Here is a 10,895-nt window from a genome sequence, read left to right as displayed (position 1 = left end):
GCTCCTGCTCTCTCCTTAGCTCTGCCCCACTCTCGCCCAGGCAGTTCCAGCTCACATGGAGGATGGGACCCCCTGGCCTGGTGACTCCCTCATTACACTGCCTGGCCTGTCAGTGCAGCTAACTTGGAGCTTTGGCCTCTCCCCATTGTCCCGGGGGACTGTCAGTCTCAGGGTCCTGATTTCCCATTGATCCTTCCCCCTTCTATTGGTGCTGGGAACTAGCCAACCAACCCCGCCCCCCACACACACACTAAGTTTTAGTAAAGGGCCAAGAGCCCCCTTACACAAGCCAGCCCCATGAGGGTCACCGATGTGCAGAGAAGGCAGCACAAACTGGTCCCATGGTGTAATGGGCAGCACTCAGGACTCTGAATCCTGTAATCTGAGTTCAAATCTCAGTGGGATCTTGTGTTGGCTTGTGATCATAGGCGACAGGTTATATACATTTGTGGTCCTCGGGCTCCAGGAATACTTAGGGCTGGGGGCCCTGCTCCAGCAATATTTGGAGCTGGGTCTCTTCCCCTGGCCCCTGCCTGCCACCCCTACTGCTGCGTCCCTGCCTGACAAAAAGCAGCGTGTGCCTGTCCCCTGCCTGCTCCTGCTGCTGGAGTAGAGGGATTCTGGGCAGAACTGCTGTCTGCTGCCCCAGGGTAGAGTCCTAGTGCCCACCCTCCACTAATGGAAAGGCAGGCTGCGCTGAGCAAACTCTGCCCCAGTCCTGAGCCCCCCTGCAGCATGAACCCCACAGCCCTGCACTCCCTCCTATCCTAAAGCCTGCACCTGCACCCTAATCCCCAGCCCGGGATCTGCACCCCCAGACCTCCCCCTCAAGCCTCCTCTCAGTGCCTTAGGCAGTTGGGGGCGGGTTCTGGGTACCACCAGAATTTCTACAAACTTGCCACCCATGCTTGTGGTAAAGCCCCAGAGCTCAACTTCCCTGTCTCCAGCTGTGTAAGAGTGAATCTTTCCCCTCCTGCTGGGTGACTCACACCTCCTAGAGCCAGGTCTTTGGCTGGGATGGCCACAATGGGTTAGGGCTCTAGAACTTGCTACCCTGATAGTTGGGATTCTTGCTGCTGCACCTGATGTTCACAAGCTTGGCCCTTGTGCTTCCTACCACACTTTTCCTCTAGCCCACATGGCGCTTGAAGAAAGGAGTGCCAGGGCTGGGATTAATAGTCTGGGCTTGGCAGGAGGGAGGAAGAGTCCCAGGCTGGAGCCCCACACACCTTCCCTCCGCCGGGCACCTAGAGCAGAGGCAGCCCAGCTCTGTCCGCTGGATACCTCGGCAGAGTAGGTGAGTTCATGTAAATACAGTCTGGTCCCAAAGCCTCCTCCCAACCCTGGTCATCAGTAGCTGCCAGGGGAGAGCTCATTCACACCTCGCTTACAAATCATCATTTGAAATTCTAAGGTTGGCCAACACTGCCGAAGCCAATGCACCGACATTGTCAGCAAACACAACAGCTGGGTGAGGAAACCCGGCTTTGTCCAGACTTTCCAAACCTATTTTACTTTCTCAGGTACAAGTAGTTTTCATACGTTGTATCTGCTTTTAAAGTGTGTGTTAACGTTTCAATTTCCATTCAAATTTGCAACCAATGACAACATTGGCAGCGCTGCATGTAACTACCTGACCACTGAGGGAGGGGGTGTTGGGGAAATTCGGGGAAGGGGGTGCACAGCCCCCTGACTGGGGGGCGTATAGGGAATGCCCAGTTTCACTGAATTGAGTCTCCTACTGCAGCACCTCAGTAGGTTACATCAGAGAGGAGCTGCAGTGTCTAGGCAGTGGGATGCCTGTGCCTTTAAGAGCCCAGCCCTGGGAAGCCCATGCTGAGAGGTGCTGCCTGTGAGAGGGGAAATAAAAAAGCCCTCTGCTCCCCACAACCATGTTTGCAAACACTGGAGTCTCAGTCCACCGGGATAACTGTTACCCCTCTGCCCCTGCCTGTGCCAGGGTTTAACCCTCTGGCAGCGCCTCCCTCTGGGCTTAACTCCGGCTCCTCCCCCCTCCCTGACTTTGCCCTTCAGTCCCTCTCCTAACTCTGCCTCCAGCTGCTTGACCCCCCGACCAGTCAATTTCCACCCCCTGCTCAGGCCCTGGCCACCCCCTCCTCTGATTTGCCCCCCTTTGCCCCTTTTTAATCCCTGTAAAAATTAGGGGGTGCTGAGTCCCATTCTCTGGAGGGAGGGCTGGGAGCCTGACCCCTGCCTGCCCAGTGCTCAAAGTGCCCCATGATCTTGTGGATGTTTGCTGAGTGCTGCAGGGTCACCCGAAGGTGGAGAGAGACGCAGTTAGGAGGTGATGCAGCCAAGGGTGCCTCACCCAACACTGTGATGCAGCCACCTCTGGGGTGAGTTACACAAGTCAGCAAATGAATTTGGAACAAGAAACACACTGAAAGGACCGAGGCAGCTGCAGGAGGTGGAGAAAACCAGAAAAAGCAGTATTCCTGGATCCCAGCCCTGCCCCTCCCCCACTCTACCCCCTAATCTCCACTCCCCTCCCACATTTGAGGGGAGAACCCAGGAGTCCTGGTCCCCAGCCTTGCCCATTCCCATATTTTGATATGGCTCCATCCAACAGCTGCCCCCACAATTGCAGAGCAGTGCCATGGGGCACACCGGGGCCTGCCTGTTTGCACAGGATGGGCAATGCCAGTGCCCCAGGATGGGGAGAGACGATACTAAGGGAGAAGCAGGCAGCAGACAGCTCCCATGACAGAGAAAGAAATGCTAGGGGGTGCTGTGCTGCAAGGAGTGAAGGGGGTTGGCAGGGAATGGGAGGATCTTCCCTCACACCAGGTGTGTCTGTCTCCCTCCCAATTCCTCCCCAGCCCTACCTCAGCCCAGGCTAATCCCAGCCCAGCTACCAGGGTTAAATTTGGCCTGGATTCCCCAGCTGCTGGAGGTGGGGCGTGGGGCTGGGAAGCCTGAGCCTCTACTCCCCCTTCCCCAGACACAGTTGCATGGGCACTGACCAAAGGAGCCTGCAGCACTGCTGCCTAGAGGAAACTGAGGCACCAGCCAGTGACAGACACATCATGGCTCTCCTCATCCTCATCCTCTTTTCTATATACAACTTGGGGAAGGGAGGAGGGGTAAACTCAGGGCAGTTGCATAGTTAACCTGTGGAACTCCTTGCAAGAGGATGTTGTGAAGGCCAAGACTATAACAGGGTTCAGAAAAGAACTAGATAAGTTTATGGTGGATAGATCCATGAAGGGCTATTAGCCAGGGTGGGCAGGGATGGTGCCTGTAGCCTCTGTTTGCCAGAAGCTGGGAATGGGCAATAGGGGATGGATCACTTGATGATTCCCTGCTCTGTTCATTCCCTCTGGGGCACCTGGCACTGGCCACTGTCAGAAGACAGGAGGATACTGGGCTAGATGGACTTTGCGTCTGAACCAGTCTGGCCGTTCTTATGTCTCCCTTGGAGCAGCAGTGACACCCAGTGGGCAGTCAGAGTAATGCACAGAAGGTGTTTTCCTTGGAGCAGCAGTGACACCTCGTGGTCATTCAGGGTAATGCACAGAAGGTGTTTCCCTTGATACAGCAGTGACACCCAGTGGCCAGGTGGCATAATGCACAGCGTGTGTCTGCCCTCTACGAGCAGTGACACCCACAGACCAGTCTGGGTAAGGCACAGAGTGTGTTTCCCACCAACCTGAGTAAGGCACAGAGCATGTTTCTGTGAAAGTAGAATGAATTACATTGTGAAAATAGAAAGGATTAAAGAAATGCTGTCTGTACCTTTAAGCAAAACTGTTGGAATGCTGCAATCCAGGTGTCAGGAATACAGACATTAACATAGAACAACTGCACCGTTTAAGGGCAATTGGTGAAGTATTAGCCTTAGATGGATAAGAGTTAGTAAGGAAGTAGGATATGCATGCTGTGCCCCAGGTGAATTTTACTGTTTTGCTTTCTTTGTCCCTTTGTCTAATTCCCGCTCTTTTATCTGTATAAATAAGATAGTTTGTGTCTTGCATAGAGCTCACATTATCTGGGTGTTATTATCAGAGCGCTGTGCTAATAACACAGAGTGGTCTGACAAACTGTGAGTCCTGAGTTTAACTCTGACAGGAGCAGCCGTTCCAGCAGGGGTGGGGCACTGGGTTCCCTCCCCAGCTCTGTGAGGGGACCAGGGAGCATCCGTTTCTGCAGGGGCGGGGCACTGCCTCCCCTTCCCAGCTCTGCGAGAGGACTGGGGAGTGGCCATTCCTGCAGGGGCGGGGCCTTGTGCTTCCTCCTGAGCTCTGGGAGGAGACTCGGGAGCGGTCGTTACTGCGGGGGTGAAACGCTGCCTTCCCTCTCCACCTCTGCAGGGGGACTGTGGGACCGCCATTCCAGCGGGGGCGAGGTGCTGCTTCCCCTTCCCAGCTCTGCGAGGGGAATGGGGTGCGGCCGTTCCTGCGGGGGTGGGGCGCTGGGTTCCCCTCCCAGCTCTGTTAGGGGACTGGGACGCGGTCTTTCCTGCAGGAGTAGGGCATTGAGTTCCCTCCCCAGCTCTGCCAGGGGAGTGGGGACCAGCCGTTCCAGTGGGGGTAGAGTGCTTCCTTCCTTCCCCAGCTCTGTGAGGGGACTGGGGAGTGGCAGTTCCTGCAGGGGCGGGGTGCTTCCTTCCCTCTCCAGCTCTGTGAGGGGTCTGTGGGGCTGCCGCTCCCGCAGGGGAGGGGCACTGTGTTCCCTCCTGAGATCTGTGAGGGGACTGGGAAGCGGCCGTTCCTGCGGGGGTTTGGCGCTGAGTTTCCTTCCCAGCTCTGCCATGAGACTGGGGAGCCGCTATTCCTGAGGGGGCAGGGCGCTGGGTTCCTCCCCAGCTCTTTAAGGGAAATGGGGCACTGCCTTCCCTCCCCAGCTCTGCCAGGGGCCTGGGGAGCATCCGTTCCTGCGGGGGTGTGACATTATTGATATAAACTGGGACCATATAGAACATGGTTTGCAACCAAGGTCCTCTAGTGGCAGCAGATCTAATGTAAAGGGGGTCATATAAGGTGTCTAACACCAGGTTATGGGCTGCTGGTTATGATTATGCTGTCTGTATGTCTGTATCATTATGTAGCTGAAGTTATGAATATTGGCTGTATACTATCTATCTTTCAAACTTGTGCTGTGTTACTGGGAGAGATCCCAGACAAGTGGGTGTTAGCTCTGCTTAGCCTGCTTGATGGCCCATTAAGGACCATCAGCTACACAATTAACCCATTGACAGGAGGCAGATACGCCTTGTGACTCAGCCGGGTGTGCAGAAACTGGCCCATGTGACTGCAAACTCCATTTTGCTGTAATTTTCCACAGTAAGAATAAATAAGTGTTCTTACACCTGGAAAAGCCTATATAAGGCTGATGCCTCATCTCCATTTGGTCTTCAATCCTGCTTCTTACCTCTGGAGGGACTGTGCTACAAGCTGAAGCTCTACACAAGGGAATGATGACCCATCCCAGCGGGGGATGTTCTCCAGAGACTTGATTTAAACCTGCAGTTTACTCCATCACTGCTACAAGCCTAAACTAAGAACTTTTCCAATACTGTATGTAATTAATTCCATTTAACCAATTCTAGCTCTCATCGCTATCTTTTTCCTTTTATGAATAAACCTTTAAATTTTAGATTCTAAAGGATTGGCAACAGCTTGATTTGTGGGTAATATCTGATGTGTATATTGACCTGAGTCTGGGGCTTGCTCCTTTGGGATCGAAAGAACCTTTTTCTTTTACTGGGGTGTTAGTTTTCATAACCATACTTCCCCAGCACGGGTGGCACTGGTGGTGATACTAGAAGACTGGAGTGTCTAAAGAAATTGCTTGTGTGACCTGTGGTTAGCCAGTGGGGTGAAACCAAAGTCCTCTTTGACTGGTTTGGTTTGCCTTAGAGGTGGAAAAACCCCAACCTAGGGCTGTAACTGCCCTGTTTAAGCAATTGGTCCTGAATTGGCACTCTCAGTTGAGTCCCGCCAGAATGGCATCATCACAGTGGCGTAGTCGTGCTAGGATCCACAGAACAGGTCAATTAAGCTTTGGATCAGAACCCCACGCTATCCAAATTTGAGATTTTGGATTCAGAATTTGGTTGGTTAAAAATCAGTGACCATGAGCCAGAAGACATCAGCAAAAGCAATGAAACTGCAAGCCCTGATGGACAGCCTGGAGTTTGAATATGAGCAAAAACTGGCAGAAATTCAAATGACAGAGAAGCAGCCTTGGCCCAGCTGGAGGAAGAGGCCGCTGAACGAGAGAAAGAAGCTAATGAGAGAGAAGAAAAAGCTCGTAAGGGGCGTCTGGAACTGCTGGCTGCTGAGGAGAAAGCTCGACAAAGGCAACAGGAGCTGGAACAGGAGACTCACAAGATGCAACAAGAAACTGCCAGATTTCAGCTCCAAGTCAAAGAAGCAAGGGAAGAACAGCAGAAACTGTATCCTCTTAACAATCCAGTTTATAACTATGTTGATATGTGGTATTACTCTGGGCAGTTTTCTGTATGTAACCAGTTTTGCTGTGGCCAGGGAGAGGGGGAGTCTAACCTGGTGGGTAATAGCTGTTTGTCTGTTCAAGAAAGCAGTGTGTCTGTGAATGGAGTTCCTGAATGTCTGTCTGATGTCTCAGAAGTGAATCTGACGTTAGATCAAGAGCAAAAAGATCTCATTGAGGAGGAAAATGTTTCTCAGGAGCAGATTCAAGTAAATGGTCAGGTTAAAGCCCTAACAGAGGAAGGAAAGGGTAGATGTGTAATGGGTAATGGATTGGTGGCTAGTACAGCTTGTAAAAGTAAACCTGAAATGGGTAACTGTAATTTGCTGAAAGTAGCTCAGTGTAGTGAAAAAAGCAGCAGCTTATCTGTTGGGAGTGGCAATGTGCCTGGTAGGGAAAGTCTGGATGAGCCTAGGCAGCCTTGTGAGCTGATGGCTTTATCTGGTCAGCAGTTTGGGAAGGCAGAAATAGTGGAAAATGAGTGTCCCTATCCCTTACCTGTTTCCTGTGTGGAGAAATGTGACAGTGAAGGAAATGTTCCTGTGTCTGTCAGGGGTATTGACTTGCCTATGGAGGAAGCTACCTCAGTCTCCAAGCAGTTGACTGTAAACAGCCTGGTGTGCTGGGACAAGGGAAAGGAAATCCTTAGCTGTGTGTCTGGTGAAGGAGAACGTGTCTCTGGCTCTTCTGTGACTGTGCAGCAGACAGAAGGTGCCTTTCAGCCTGTGATGGTTGAGGGTAATTCGTTTGTCTTGGAGTTGGTTGTAAATACAGCTAAAGCCCAGGAAGGGAATGGTCCTAAGTTTGTGTCTACTGAGAAAAATGGCACTGTAATTAGGGTGCATCCAGTTAGTCTCTTAGCAAAATCCCAGAGACCAAACAATTCTGGTGCTTGTAATTTGCCAGTTGCTAAGGTATGGTTGGAAAAGGGTGTAGCAACTCTGTCTAATCAGGGTGATACCCTAGCCATGGCACAAGGAGAGCAAAAAGGTGATTTAATTGTGTTACCTACTGAAAGTTTGAGAACTTGTAGCAAGAAGGAAAAGATTCCTGAGCTTGTTCATGGCCAAGGGAAGGAGAATGCTTCTAACCTGTTATCTAGAAAATCTATAAGTTTGCCTGAAAAGGAATTGTGTAGGAATCTGCCTGATGGCCAGAGATGATTCTGGATGTAAGTGAGACCCAGAAAGAGTCTGTGGGGGCTCAAGAAATTGTTCCTTTAGAGCAAGCTCTGGGTGAAGCAGGGAAGGGCAGAGTTTCTGTGAGAGGTGAATTGCTGCTTAGAGTATCAGAGGGGTAGCCGTGTTAGTCTGGATCTGTAAAAGCAGCAAAGAATCCTGTGGCACCTTATCGACAAACAGACGTTTTGGAGCATGAGCTTTCGTGGGTGAATGCCCACGAAAGCTCATGTTCCAAAATGTCTGTTAGTTTATAAGGTGCCACTGGATTCTTTGCTGTTTTTGCTGCTTAGAGAAGCTCACAGGGAAAGGAATCCTCATGGTAATTTGTGCAAGCAGTTTGGTAGAACTAAAGGGTGTGAAAGTGATTTAATCAAGGAAGTTTCAGTTCCTAACAACCAGAAATTTTCTGCGGTGAATGGATCCACTGACTTTCCCTTTGAAAGATCCAGTATGGGTAACTTTAAGAAGGTCTCAGATGGAGTAAAAGCTGTTAAGAAAGTTGAGCAGCCCTATAACCCTGTGGCTGTGTGTGGCCAGCTTTTTGGGAAGACAATGGTGTTGGGACAGGAATGTCTCCATGCTAATTCTGTGAGTGAGCAGTCTGTGCTTCAGGGTCTGAGGAGAGATTTGGTTACTGGTATTTCAAAGCAGAACAGTTTTATGGCCAAATGCTTGAGGATGCAGGGGAGAGCAAGCAGACTCTCACCCTCCGACTATTTGAATTTGTGTGGTATCTCTGTAAAACAGAGTCCAGCCTTGAAATGGGTAGCAGCTAAAAATCTAAAAGCTAGTGTCTGTGTTGATGCAAATTACCTGACTGGCAGGGAGAAGAAAGATTTGCTAATAGCTGTTAGCAAAGAGAGCCCACCCCATCAGCCAGTAAATTCTATTAAGCAAGAGAAATTAGGGTGTGATCCTGCAGAAGAAGGAAAGAAAAAACTGAATTTTGCAGAGGAAAGCTGCAGGTTAACCCTAAAATGTCAAAACCCCAATGGTATTGAGCCAAAGGTGTGGCATGACAAACATAATTGTAGATGGACACTTGCAATGAATTTGTTGTTATTGCTAATGGTAATTTTTGTATCTAGTGTATTGCTATTACCAAAAACTGTAAAAATGTACAATGTGCCTAATCTTTTGGAAAATCCCTTGAACATGTTAAGAGAAATACATGAGAACATACTTTATGTTAAAAGGCCTTGTTATACTGATGTTTCACTGCCAGTGCCTGTAAACAGTCTTGGAACTTTACACAGAAGAAAAGACATTCCAGACCGAATGTGCTGTATGAAAAGGAAAACTGAGGCACACTACCAGATTGCTTTCATGGCTAAATGCCAAGATCCCTACACTGTAAACAACATTAATATCTATGTTGATTTAATGTTAATTGGGTTCCAAACATTTGCCAGAGTGTGTATGAATAAAGTAGCTATGATCTTTAGCTAATGGAAGATCACATAAGAAATACAGGAATCCTGCTGCAAAAGCAGATCCAATCCACTATTGTTCTAACCAAGTTTTACCTTAAGTTTGTAAAGAAATTCAATCATGTTATTGAACGTAAGTTTGGTAGATCCTCTCTGTTATACATTAATATAGCTTCAAACCCAGGACAAGCTGTAATAAGACAGAAGCCAGGATGGGGAGCTCTTGGAATGCAGTCAGTGATGTCTGTGTCATCCCTTCCTGCATCAATTTTGCTTTGGGGATGTGACAATATTGACATAAACTGGGACCATATAGAACATGGTTTGCAACCAAGGTCCTTTAATGGCACCAAATCTTATGTAAAGGGGGTCATATAAGGTGTCGAAGACCAGGTTATGGGTTGCTGGTTATGATTATGCTGTCTGTATGTCTGTATCATTATATCAAGTATCAGAGGGGTAGCCGTGTTAGTCTGAATCTGTAAAAGCAGCAAAGAATCCTGTGGCACCTTATAGACTAACAGACGTTTTGGAGCATGAGCTTTCGTGGGTGAATACCCACTTCCTCAGATGTATCATTATGTAGTTGAAGTTATGAATATTGGCTGTATACTGTCTATCTTTGAAACTTGTGCTGTGTTACTGGGAGAGATCCCAGACAAGTGGGTGTTAGCTCTGCTTAGTCTGCTTGATGGCCCATTAAGGACCATCAGCTACACAATTAACCCATTGACAGGAGGCAGATACGCCTTGTGACTCAGCCGGGTGTGCAGAAACTGGCCCATGTGACTGCAAACTCCATTTTGCTGTAATTTTCCACAGTAAGAACAAATAAGTGTTCTTACACCTGGAAAAGCCTATATAAGGCTGATGCCTCATCTCCATCTTGTCTTCAATCCTGCTTCTTACCTCTGGAGGGACTTTGCTACAAGCTGAAGCTCTACACAAGGGACTGAATGACCCATCCCAGCGGAAGATGTTCTCCAGAGACTTGATTTAAACCTGCAGTTTACTCCATCACTGCTACAAGCCTAAACTAAGAACTTTGCCAATACTGTATGTAATTAATTCCATTTAACCAATTCTAGCTCTCATCGCTATCTTTTTCCTTTTATGAATACACCTTTAAATTTTAGATTCTAAAGGATTGGCAACAGCTTGATTTGTGGGTAATATCTGATGTGTATATTGACCTGAGTCTGGGGCTTGCTCCTTTGGGATCGAGAGAACCTTTTTCTTTTACTGGGGTGTTGGTTTTCGTAACCATTCATCTCCAGCACGGGTGGCACTGGTGGTGATACTGGAAGATTGGAGTGTCTAAGGAAATTGCTTGTGTGACTTGTGGTTAGCCAGTGGGGTGAAACCAAAGTCCTCTTTGACTGGTTTGGTTTGCCTTAGAGGTGGAAAAACCCCAGCCTAGGGCTGTAACTGCCCTGTTTAAGCAATTGGTCCTGAATTGGCACTCTCGGTTGGGTCCCACCAGATCCGCATTGTCACAGGGGCTGGGGCGCTGGGTTCCCTCCTCAGCTCTTCCAGGGGACTGTGGAGCGGCCATTCCTGCAGGGGCGGGGCGCTGCCTTCCCTCCCCAGCTTTGCGAGGGGACTGAGCAGCGGGTGTTCCTGCGGGGGTGGGGCGCTGCCTTCCCTCCCCAGCTCTGGGAGGGGCGTGAGGAATGACGGTTCGAGCAGGGGAGGCGCTTTGGCATCCCTCGCCATCTCTCAGATGAGCCTGGGGAGTGGCGGTTCCAGTGGGGTCAAGGCGCTGGCTTCCCCCGCAGCTCTGAAATAGGTCTGGGGAGTGGAGGTCTGA

General features: G+C 49.7%; 1 non-coding gene across 1 annotated transcript; it reads left to right on the top strand.

The window, feature by feature from the left end:
- Positions 1-335: 335 nt before the first annotated feature.
- TRNAQ-CUG lies at positions 336-407 on the top strand. Its single transcript has one exon. It is a non-coding gene; the product is annotated as a tRNA-Gln (tRNA).
- The last annotated feature ends 10,488 nt before the right edge of the window (positions 408-10,895 follow it).

The sequence above is a fragment of the Gopherus evgoodei genome, unplaced genomic scaffold (assembly GCF_007399415.2).
Source record: "Gopherus evgoodei ecotype Sinaloan lineage unplaced genomic scaffold, rGopEvg1_v1.p scaffold_273_arrow_ctg1, whole genome shotgun sequence".
Taxonomy (NCBI): Eukaryota; Metazoa; Chordata; order Testudines; family Testudinidae; genus Gopherus; species Gopherus evgoodei.
Note: the sequence above shows the minus strand (reverse complement) of the source record. Positions and strands in the feature narration are given on the sequence as shown.